Consider the following 12,597-nt stretch of genomic DNA (forward strand, 5'->3'; position numbering starts at 1 on the left):
TTCTGCTACATCAGCACCTAAGTCCTATGCCGCATCAGGGCCAAAGTCCTATGCCGCCTCAGGGCAGGTGCAACCAGGAGAAATGTTTTCATTTTCCATTGCTTTTCTATGCCTTGCATTTGTGCTGTACTGTACAGCAGACATACATAGTGAGAAAGTCCTTGAAGCATAGATTTTGCACTAGAGGTGACCCCTTCCAGTTCAAAACGTATGCAATAGAGAATGCACACCATTGCACTATGGTCATAGCGTGTGTGTGCTCTGATGCAGGTTTACCAAAAGTGCATCAGTGCAAAGAGAGAAAACATTGCCATATCTTAGTTGATATGGTACAGTTCTGTCCTGTTCCTTCCATGCAATGTAGCTGGTTCAATTGATATGCTGCATTGCTTTATGTTTTCAAATAAGCCTCTCGTTTTTGTTTGATAGAATATAATATTGCTCCGTTTGGGAAATATATGACAATTGACTTAGCTGTTTGCCATCCGTGTCAGTCTCATCACAGCAGGGGGGTAGGAATGTTTCTGAGGTCATGTTTAAAAACACTTAAACTTTTAATAAATATCGCTAAATACAGTGATACAATCTGATTTACTATTTTGAGATAATTTGTATTAAATAAATACACCTTTTAAACTTTGAAGAGACTTTTTTTTAAACATTTTTACATGATGATTGTTGCATGATTTATCGTGTGAAATATGTTCAATGCTCGGATCAAACACAGACACTTAGAGCTAATCCAAACTCTTGTATTGATTACATTTTTGACTTACCCTCCTTTACGCCTCAGTTCTTTGCATGCCCCTGCCATAAGCTCAGCAAGGCTGGTTACAGAGAATGGACTAATGGTACAATTTATTTCCTATTAATGTAAGCATTCAAAAAGCAAACTTGAATCCTTCACCAGCGCAAACCCTGTCTAATATTGTGCGCAATTAAAGTGACCTTAAAAAGCCTCCCAATTTCCCAATAATAGCTGTAAAAGGTAATCCATTTGAGAGATGCAGTCCTTATTTCGAGTTCACATTCTACTTCTTGTGTTCACTGAGACTACTTTCTTTTTCTAGATTTTGTGCTTCTGTAGTTTTTTCATGCAACATATAACTCTTGTTTAGCGATACTGTGAACTGAGTCACCGCTCGGTGTCTGGGTGAGTTCAGGTTGTGGATAGGTGTTCATAATAGGACACAATTAGGGGCTCTAGAATTGAGGCCAAAGGCTGTTCGAGATTTTCCCCATGCCTATTAATCCGTCATAAAGGTGTGCAGACTATATGCTCACAATATGCTCATCCAGTCCCCAGTATGACTATTTTAATGAGCACGTAGAGCAGAAATTACCACTTTATATGATAGTGTAAAGGAGGTATACATAGCAGTTACAGGCTCAAAGGAAACGAAAATGCTATGTTCACAGGCAAAGAAATTGGGTGTAATTGTGTGAGAGCATGTAAGAGAGAGGGAGTAATTTAGGACATATCACTTCACTTGTGGGAGTTCATTACATGTAATATGCCCCACCTGTATCAAGCATCACCAACGACCACTGACCTTTTCCCTAGATATGGTGGAGAGAGCAACTGCATCAAATATTAGACAATCAAATATTAGTTGATATCCCAAGAGCAAGGCAGGGCAGCAACTTTGTTTCAATAGTTGAATTGAGATTAAAATTAGTACATCTAGCCCAATATGTTCTGGTCTTTGACAACAAATTGTGACAATTTGCTCCCAGTTAGCTTTTTCATTGTGCGTGACTATTAACAAACGTCTATACAATCAACACCTTTCAAATTTGAAGTGGTATTTTGTGTGAAAATTCCTTTATTAACTTCATAAGTCAGGACCCTGGGCCAGCTCCTCACAGCTGCTGCAGACCGAGCCCTCCCTCTTCCCCCCTCAAGCACACACTGTGTTGCCAGTTTTTAAACTGCCGGTTTCCACATCTTCTTCTTTTAAACCTGCGTTGGTCCTGACTTATGCCTCCTTTTTCCCTCCTCCTGAGTTTTTTCTCCTTTTAACCCCTTTGCTGCCAGGCCTCCCCACCCTCCCTGTGCCAAGCCTCTTTTTGGCTATTTGGAGAAATTTTTGCACTTACTTTTCCATAAATTCTTGTCCACATAAAGTAGCCAAGCCAATTTTGTGTACCTTTTTCCCAAAATCATTGTTATTCTAAAGGTATCCACGTTTTGTGGATGCCTCTGGTGGGGACCGAGCAATCAGCCAAAATACAGCTACAATTTGGGGTATTGGTGAAAAATGGGACAAAGTGCTGCAGAAGAAAGCATCTGTTTTTTTCATGCAAATGGTGTCAAAAAAAGGGTTTGAACAGCTAAAATTACCATCATCCCAGATTTCAGAACCAGTCAGACGTTTCACAGAAAATCAACATTTTCAGCATAGTTTTGACATTTTACTGGGACATAGCCCATTTTTCCTAATATGTGTGCTTTCAATCTCCTTCCAGTTAGCAGTAGAAATGGGTGTGAAATCAATGGTGGATCCTGGAAAGCTATACAGTTATGAAACGTAGACTTACTTATGAATTCATAAATGGGTAATTTGAGTAGAACAATCACAAGTAGAAAGTAAAAGTTGAAATAAAAAAAATATTTAAATTGCGTTTTTAAATAAACAGCCTTTAGTGTCTATGTTTTCAATTGTAACTTCTTCTAACTAAGGCATATTTTCTTAAAAACAATATACTTTTACATCTGCTGGACCCTTCTGGTTTCAGGGATATTTAGGGATTGTAGGTTCACCAAGAACCCGAGGTACCCAGAGTCAATACCTTTTTCATTGTGAACCAGTTATACAGCAATTCACTTGATTAAATATAAAGAGTGAAAAATAGATATCAACGAAACCTATGTATTTCTGAAATGGGAACAAGATAAGGAGTTTAGAAGAAGCGGTTATTTGCTTCTCTCTGAATTTGTGGGTACCCATACTAGCATGTGAATTAGAGCGCATTTTTTAAAATGACTTCCTTTTTATACACTGTCTTACATTTGGAAATCTCAAATGCAGAGGAAGACAACTGGTAATAAAAATTGTTCCACTATTCTGTATTCCCCTACATCTCCCAATAAAAATGGTACCTCACTTGGTTAGGTAGGCCTATTACCCGCAACAGAAAACTGCCTAAAACGCAAAGTGGGCACTTCACATTTTTCCTCTCATGACTGACCCTTTTTTTGCAATGTGCCTAGCTGTGGGTTTTGGGCTCTAGCTCAGGTGCACCAAGGAAAACCTAGCAAACCTATAAATTCTTTAAAACTATACACCCAGGGAAATGTAAGATGGGATGATATGTGTGGCTCTTACCAGGTTCTGTTACCCAGAATCCCTTGCAAACCTCAAAATGTAGCTAAAAACCAAATTTTCCTAAATTTTCTGTCATGGAAAGTTCTAGAATCTTAGGGGAGCCACTAACTTTCTTCTACCCAGCACTGTGCAAAGTCTTCCAATACAATTGTGCATCATTTGTGTGGGTAGGCCTACTGCCTGCAACAGGAAACAGCCCAAAATGCAATGTGGACACATCACATTTTTCCACTGAAACCTGACCCTTTTTTCAGTGTGCATAGCTTTGGATTTTGGCCATTAGCTCAGCAGGAAATTAGGGACATCTTCTAAACCAAAAAATAGACATATAGGAAAGTCCAGGATTGGCTCACTTGCAATCAAATCAATCAAAAGTCTTTATTTCGGTTTTACAGTACCATAAAAGAAAGAAGCACAAATATCTTGCATGGCAATAATCAGAATAAAAGGCACTGTAGATTAAAATACTTCCTATACAGGCTTTTGATAATTTAAAGGAAGATAAAAATTAGGATAAAAGCTTATCACAAAGATACAATATGTACATAGTGCAAATATAAGCATATTTCAATATTTAAAAGATGCTTCCTAACATCAAAATTCAAATAGCAAGCAATCCAAATCTTTACAATCCAAAGTGCTAGTTCGAAATACACGCCCATCTGTTCAGATCATTTGGGTTTCAATTCATTTATTTCCTTCAAGTCAATAGGGCCCTCCTTCTAACGGACCATGATTTACCTAGTCTTGCGTCTGGCTTCAGAATACGGAGGGCTTCTTTGTGACTATGTGTCCCTGAGTATCTACATACAGGGGTAAGCCAGTTCCTTCTGGGACTGGTGTGGGCAGGGCAAGCAAAAAATACATGGCCTATTGTTTCTTTAACCCCTTCGATGCTCATGACAAGCTCAGCTCGTCATGAGTCACGGTTGAGCTGTGCTGATGACGAGCTCAGCTCGTCATGAACAATGGAAAATCTGAGAATACAGCACCGGGGGAGAATACCTCTAGCAGCCAAGGTGTTAAGGCAAGGGCAAGAAGGACATATTGATATATTTGTCCTCCAGGTATTAATGAAGGCATTGATAGGAAGGCAACTGAGTATAAATTGAATGTATAATTTCCTATCTTCTGGCACTTTTATTAAATCATGGAAGCTTTCTTGCCGTCTGCTAGATTTAATATTAAACAACAGGTCACTTAAGCAGACATGTTGTGTGTTCATAAAGTTCTTCTGTTCTACCCAGGCCCAAAACTGTGATTTTAGTGTGTCTCTAGAGTATGTGGGAGGGTGACCGTCTAGCTCCTTGGGCACACCTATGTCCGCCCGGATGGTATTTATGTAGTTGATCCACCTAATTTTATGTTTTTTTGTCCAGAACAGAAACTTCATCAAAAGCAGTTTCATAGGACATCAGTCCTGGAGTTGTGACTAATCTGTGCCAAAAAAGCAAAGAGCGTAAGCTCACCAGATTATTGAAAGACTTGACACCCATATCAAGTTTCAAGGGAAGAAGGAGGGTGCTCTATGGGAGTGATAACAGAATTCTAAGAAACGTATTTTCTATTATCAAGAGGCTGTTAACATTTATAGAGCACCACAGTTCAGCTCCATAGAGTACACTGCTTACTACCTTACAGCTATACAGCTCCAGTGCAGGGGCTACAGGCCTAGTGTACGAGAGACAATGTTCCCATCGCAGGGCCCCATTTAGATGGGAAAATGTCAGGGATGCCCTCCCTTGATGTTTCTTCCATACCATACCCTCAGATAACTTGATTCCCAGATAATCAAAGAAGCTCACTCTTTCGAGCGGGACATTATCAAGAACCAAGTTACCCTTAACGGATTTGTGAGGATTTAGCATCATCAACTTAGTTTTAGTTGTGTTGATGACCAAACCCCTCTCATCACAAACGTTTTTAAAGCAAATTAAAAGCTTCTGTAAGCTCATGGGGGTTTTAGACACTAAAAGAGTGTCATCTGCAAACACCAAAGTAGCTATTTTATGATTAGCCAGACATGGGGCATCAGCCGGGTTAGAGCACAAGAGTTCAGCCACCTGATTTACATATAGGGAGAAGAGGGTGGGGGCCAGGACACACCCTTGGCGTACTCCCGCCTGATTTTAAATGGCTCAGTGTTTTGGCCCTGGTTTCCCCACATTACACAGGCAAAGTTATCCTTCTGTAACCTATTGAGTGGCTCTAAAAGCTCCAGAGGCAAACCCATGTCCCGAAGGACCTGCCAAAGCAGGTCCCTGGGAACTAGGTTGAAAGCTGTTTTCAAGTCAATAAAGGCAAGATATAAGCTGCCTTTGCCCAACACAACTACTTTCCAATACAGCAAGATCAAGCTCACTTGCATGTCTCTCTCTACCTTTTTTCACCAGAATCCCTTGCAAAGCTCAAAATCTGTCTAAAAAAATCCTCACATTTCCGTGTTCTGGAATCTGTGGAAACCCACAAACTTCTAGCCACCCCGCATTCCCCCACATCACCTGATAAAATGGTACCTCAATTGTGTGGGTAGGCCTTGTGCTCGTTACAGGAAACTGCTCAAATTACAACATGGACAGATCACATTTTTCCACTGAAAACTGAACCCTTTTTTGTAATGTGCCTAACTGTGAATTTTGGACCCTAGTTCAGCCGGTATATAGAGAAACTTAGCAAACCTGTACATTTTCTAAAACTACACACCTAGAGAAATCGAGGGTGGGCTGACTTGCATGGCTCTTGACACTTTTTGTTAGCCAGAATCTTTTGCAAACCTCAAAATCTGTCTGAAAAATCCTCACATTTTTATGATGGAAAGTTCAAGAATCTGTGTAGAGCCACAAACTTCCACCCATTCAGCATTTCCCCAAGTCTGCTAATAAAAATTATACTTCACTTGTGTGGGTAGGCTTAGTACCCACAAGAAGAAACAGAAAATTTATACATCACATTTTACTACTGCAAACGGACCCTTATGGCCGGGATGCCCGTCACCCCCTCCCAACACAATCCCCAAGGATGGGAAGACGGACGCAGTTCTGGACTTTTGGAAGGCGGGAGGGAGTCACCCTCCCGGCCGTATTTATTAAAATATGAAACAAAATTAAAACATGAAATAAAAGTTTCATATCATGTACAATTTTCATTTATTACATTCCGATGAAGACATGTTCATTGGCTAACCTTAACAAATCTTTAATACAAAGGTTTCCTAGCCGAGTCTAACATCCTGCAAATGCATGCATTCTAAACTAAAATTGTACATCCTAGCATTAAGGGCCAACGGCAAGGTCACAACCGGTGTCAGATCCCTACTACCAAAACTCTCGCCCTCACGGTGTGAGTGGCGGCTGCGCAGAGGACTGTACCCTCCGTGCCAACTCCAATTTCCCTTGTCTTGTTGGGGGCCCCCATTTCAGCTCGATGCCATCTTAAAGGTCGTCCGAGCACCCGTGTGAGGTATCTGTAGGAAGGCAGCGTGGACTCCCCCCCCACCCCACACTCTCTCTCACATCCGCCGTCGCGGATATCCGGGCCCCGGGAAATTCATAGGAGGGGCATATAGCCGCCTCCTCCCCTGGAAGGGGCCTATGGCTATCTCCCCTTAGGCGACCCATCCTTAGTGGGTGCCGCCTCCCAGTGGGAGGGGCCAATGTCCACCTCCCCCCGGGCGCTCCCATCCATAATGGGTGGCGCCCCCCTCTAGGGACCTTGAAATTACTGCTCACCGATCATGACCTTACCGCCTGACCAAAAAATAAATACGACATTTGTTTACCTACTAAGGGAGAAAATATCATCCTGACTACTTGTATCAGTCGTTTACTCCTAAGGAAAACAGAACCTATAAACAGAAATTACATCCTTAAACTAGACAGTCATTTACTTCTAAACGGAGGGAAAGAAGATGTTATTAGAGCCAACTTTATTGCAAAACTAATATTGCCATAAGGGGCTGGTGGGTGGGTCAAAATTGCTCCTTGTTCCGTCGAGGGCTCACGTGCAACGAGTGGGTGCAGCTTCCAAGCAGAGGAACAAGAGGACGCTTCTTCGGATTCCCGCTCTCTTTATTCTTCTTCGGGAGGGCGTGTACCCTCTGCCGGTACGCCTACTGAAGCGTGGCCATCGGTGTAGGTGTCTAGGATAACCCCTCTTGGGCGGGAAAAAGGCGCGCCCCAGCTACGCCGCTTTGGGCATACCAGCCGAGACACGCCCCCCGCCCAAAATGGTTTCCCGGGAGGATCGGGGCACCCAACCATACGTTCGGGGGGACCGAGTGGTCGCCCCTTTCCATATGGCCGGGATGCCCATCAACCCCTCCCAACACAATCCCCAAGGATGGGAAGACGGACGCAGTTCTGAACTTTTGGAAGGCGGGAGGGAGTCACCCTCCCGGCCGTATTTATTAAAATATGAAACAAAATTAAAACATTAAATAAAAGTTTCATATCATGTACAATTTTCATTTATTACATTCCGATGAAGACATGTTCATTGGCTAACCTTAACAAATCTCTAATACAAACGTTTCCTAGCCGAGTCTAACATCTTGCAAATGCATACATTCTAAATTAAAATTGTACATCCTAGCATTAAGGGGCAACGGCAAGGTCACCACCGGTGTCAGATCCCTACTACCAAAACTCTCGCCCTCACGGTGTGAGTGGCGGCAGCGCAGAGGACTGTACCCTCCGTGCCAACTCCAATTTCCCTTGTCTTGTTGGGGGCCCCCATTTCAGCTCGACGCTATCTTAAAGGTCGTCCGAGCACCCGTGTGAGGTATCTGTAGGAAGGCAGCGTGGACTCCCCCCCACCCCACACTCTCTCTCACATCCGCCGTCACGGATATCCGGGCCCCGGGAAATTCATAGGAGGGGCATATAGCCGCCTCCTCCCCTGGAAGGGGCCTATGGCCGTCTCCCCTTAGGCGACCCATCCTTAGTGGGTGCCGCCTCCCAGTGGGAGGGGCCAATGGCCACCTCCCCCCGGGCGCTCCCATCCATAGTGGGTGGTGCCCCCCTCTAGGGACCTTGAAATTACTGCTCACCGATCATGACCTTACCGCCCGACCAAAAAATAAATACGACATTTGTTTACCTACTAAGGGAGAAAATATCATCCTGACTACTTGTATCAGTCGTTTACTCCTAAGGAAAACAGAACCTATAAACAGAAATTACATCCTTAAACTAGACAGTCATTTACTTCTAAACAGAGGGAAAGAAGATGTTATTAGAGCCAACTTTATTGCAAAACTAATATTGCCATAAGGGGCTGGTGGGTGGGTCAAAATTGCTCCTTGTTCCGTCGAGGGCTCACGTGCAACGAGTGGGTGCAGCTTCCAAGCAGAGAACAAGAGGACGCTTCTTCGGATTCCCGCTCTCTTTATTCTTCTTCGGGAGGGCGTGTACCCTCTGCCGGTACGCCTACTGAAGCGTGGCCATCGGTGTAGGTGTCTAGGATAACCCCTGTTGGGCGGGAAAAAGGCGCGCCCCGGCTACGCCGCTTTGGGCATACCAGCCGAGACACGCCCCCCGCCCAAAATGGTTTCCCGGGAGGATCGGGGCACCCAACCATACGTTCGGGGGGACCGAGTGGTCGCCCCTTTCCATATGGCCGGGATGCCCATCACCCCCTCCCAACACAATCCCCAAGGATGGGAAGACGGACGCAGTTCTGAACTTTTGGAAGGCAGGAGGGAGTCACCCTCCCGGCCGTATTTATTAAAATATGAAACAAAATTAAAACATTAAATAAAAGTTTCATATCATGTACAATTTTCATTTATTACATTCCGATGAAGACATGTTCATTGGCTAACCTTAACAAATCTCTAATACAAACGTTTCCTAGCCGAGTCTAACATCCTGCAAATGCATACATTCTAAATTAAAATTATACATCCTAGCATTAAGGGCCAACGGCAAGGTCACCACCGGTGTCAGATCCCTACTACCAAAACTCTCGCCCTCACGGTGTGAGTGGCGGCAGCGCAGAGGACTGTACCCTCCGTGCCAACTCCAATTTCCCTTGTCTTGTTGGGGGCCCCCATTTCAGCTCGACGCTATCTTAAAGGTCGTCCGAGCACCCGTGTGAGGTATCTGTAGGAAGGCAGCGTGGACTCCCCCCCACCCCACACTCTCTCTCACATCCGCCGTCACGGATATCCGGGCCCCGGTAAATTCATAGGAGGGGCATATAGCCGCCTCCTCCCCTGGAAGGGGCCTATGGCCGTCTCCCCTTAGGCGACCCATCCTTAGTGGGTGCCGCCTCCCAGTGGGAGGGGCCAATGGCCACCTCCCCCCGGGCGCTCCCATCCATAGTGGGTGGTGCCCCCCTCTAGGGACCTTGAAATTACTGCTCACCGATCATGACCTTACCGCCACGGGCCGGATAGTTGACCGGCTATCCGGCCCCCCAAAAAAACTCCTCCTAAAGGTCATGCTTCCTCAAACCCATTAGCCATGCTATGAAGTCCCCTACGAGTAAGACATTCCCCTCCCGGGACAGGTGAACCCCATCATCGAGATACATGTGATCACCCCGAATACACCCATGCGGAATGCTATGCAACTGTGCAGAACGAAACAATCTACCAATTTTGTTGTTCACCTTCTTCACCGAATGATTCAGAGCTGACACTGAAAGGCCCCCCCGCCAAACCCTTCTGGGAATCATGTGGGACCAGGCAATCGTGCACCCCGGGATTCTCTTTGCTAACCAGCTCACGGCAGACAAAACTCGCTCGAGTAATACTTGCCTTCCGAGTGTCACCAAGTCATTGCCCCCAGGTGTACTATGATTACAGATGGCGGTGACCTCAGCCGCCCTAAGAGACCCTCAACAAAAGGTTCGAACTGGTCAATACAGAGCCCGCCCCTTCCGTGGAAGGCCACTCTGTACCCGTATTCCCCAGCTGCGTGAGTCGCGTCACCTGCTTTGAATACGTCCCCGGCCCGCCTCACGTATGAGTGGCCCACGACCCACACCACTCTCTCCTCAGCAGGTGATCCGTGACCGCTGGTCCCCTGGTGCTGGGTCGACTGCAAATTCCGCCCCGCATGATATGCTCGCGAAACTGTAAATCAAACAGAAGACAAGAAGCGTGAGTGCATGTAACTTGACTTCACAACATGTGCAATCGCACATACCTTTTAAAACAATTCGAGGACCATCGTCCTAACTGTTTCACCTCTTGAGCACTCTGACCCCTGGCTGTAGCCTCAGTAGCAGCCCCTATCCTAAAGGAGTGGGTCCCAAAATCGCACGGGTCCATGCCCGCCGCCGCGATTGTCAGTGCTAGCACCCTCTGGAACTGAAACCTCGTCAGTGGGGTGGCATCGATGTGCCTCAACAAACTCCCCCCCATGTATCCGCCCTCAGTGCCAAGTATTCCTCAATGCACCTTATTGGGCCCGTGGGGGACCCTCGTATGCGCTGGACAACAACACTGTCTCCCATAGCTCCCTGGTCAGTCTTGGACCTAGCTATCGTGACTATCATCGAATCACCCCTAATCAGGATGTGATCCCTGCACAAGCCTCCCTCCACATCTTTCTTATTCCTTGCGACCAGTTCCCTCACCCGCATAGCCCCATGGAATGCTAATGCGAATGCTGCCCGGAACAGAACTGCTTCGAATTGGGAGGAGCATGTCGTGACTAGTGTCGCCATGAGTAGGGACAACCTTTCTAGCCCAATCGGGCGCCTCTCGTCTGGTTTACGACCCTCGAGGCGCTGCCAGCCACGAAGGGCTTTTTTCGCCAAGAAGGAATCTGTTGGGTCTTTGATGCCATGCACCTGCGCCATGAAGGAGATGGCCGCCCGGTGCCTATTGGCCGTTGCCGCTGATCGGCCTTCCCTGTGCAGTGCAACCAGGAACCCTAGAAAGGAATCCTCCTGACCCCAGCTCTGATTCCCTGTTGGACCCAAAAATGCACAATAGGAACGAAACGCTCCTTCGTATGCCTTCCTCGTCCTGGGGGCTAAGCTTGCTGCCACGAGGTCTTGTAATCCGGGGCACCGATTAGCCAGAGTGCTTCGGAGAATGGTGCCGCCGCTAGGCCCGCTGTAGGTAGATAACCCCTGAACGCCTGCATATGTGAACGAGAGAGTGCATCAGCCGCATGATTCAGTACACCCGGCACATGTTTCGCCCTGAACTGTACATTCAGTCTCCTGCAAAGCAGCACAACTTCCTTTAACAATCTCAAGATCCATTTGCAGCGTGCTGCCTGATTGTTACTACATTCGACCACAGTCATATTGTCAGACCAAAATACCACAGAGCGGTCTCTGAACTCGTCCGGCCATGCCATCAGAGCAACAAAAATAGGGAATAGCTCCAGGAACCCAATGTTACCTGTGAGACCGCTGGTGTGCCACCACGTCGGCCATGTTTGCGCCGACCATCGATTACCAAAGATGGCGCCGAATCCCACGCTCACCGCCGAGTCGGTCCACAAGCCCAGCTCGTCCGAAGACGCTGGCGGCTTGTTCCACACTACTCGACCGTTGAAGTCCGCCAGAAATGCCAACCAGATGCGCATATCCTGTCGAACCTCTGCAGACAGTCTCGTGCGGTGGTGTCCTTCCTTGAGACCAACCATAGCTTGTGCAATAGAGCGTGAAAAGGGGCGGGCCATTGGTATCACTCTCAAGGCAAAGTTAAGCTGACCCACTGCTTGCTGTAACTGGTGCAGGGTCACTTTCTCTTTACTAAGGCACAGTTCCAGGGAAGCCCTAAATTTAGCTACCTTTCCCACTGGCAAACGAAAACATCCCTCCACAGAATCGAGCTCAATTCCTAGAAACTCCAGTGAAGTAGATGGTCCGACCGTCTTACCTGGTGCCAATGGCACTCCAAATTCCCTCATGAGGATGCAAAAGTCCTGTAGCGCCTGCGCACATTCCGTGTCGCCGGCTGCTCCCAAGAACAGAAAGTCATCTAGGTAATGCATAACATGCCTATGCCCTGTGGCCTCGGTGAATGCCCACTCCAAAAAACAGCTGAATTTTTCAAAATAGGCACAAGAAATGGAGCAACCCATCAGCATACATTTATCCATGTAATAACGTCCTTGGAACGCAAAACATAGCAACCGCTGATCTTGTGGGTGTACCGGGAGCAACCGGAACGCTGATTCGATATCTGATTTCGCCATCAGCGCCCCGGGGCCCAGGCGATTTAACATGGTGACGGCATCATCGAATGATGCGTACAGTACCGAACAGACTTCTGGGTCAATAGCATCGTTTACTGAGAAAC

The sequence above is a fragment of the Lissotriton vulgaris genome, unplaced genomic scaffold, assembly GCF_964263255.1.
Source record: "Lissotriton vulgaris unplaced genomic scaffold, aLisVul1.2 SCAFFOLD_307, whole genome shotgun sequence".
NCBI lineage: Eukaryota > Metazoa > Chordata > Amphibia > Caudata > Salamandridae > Lissotriton > Lissotriton vulgaris.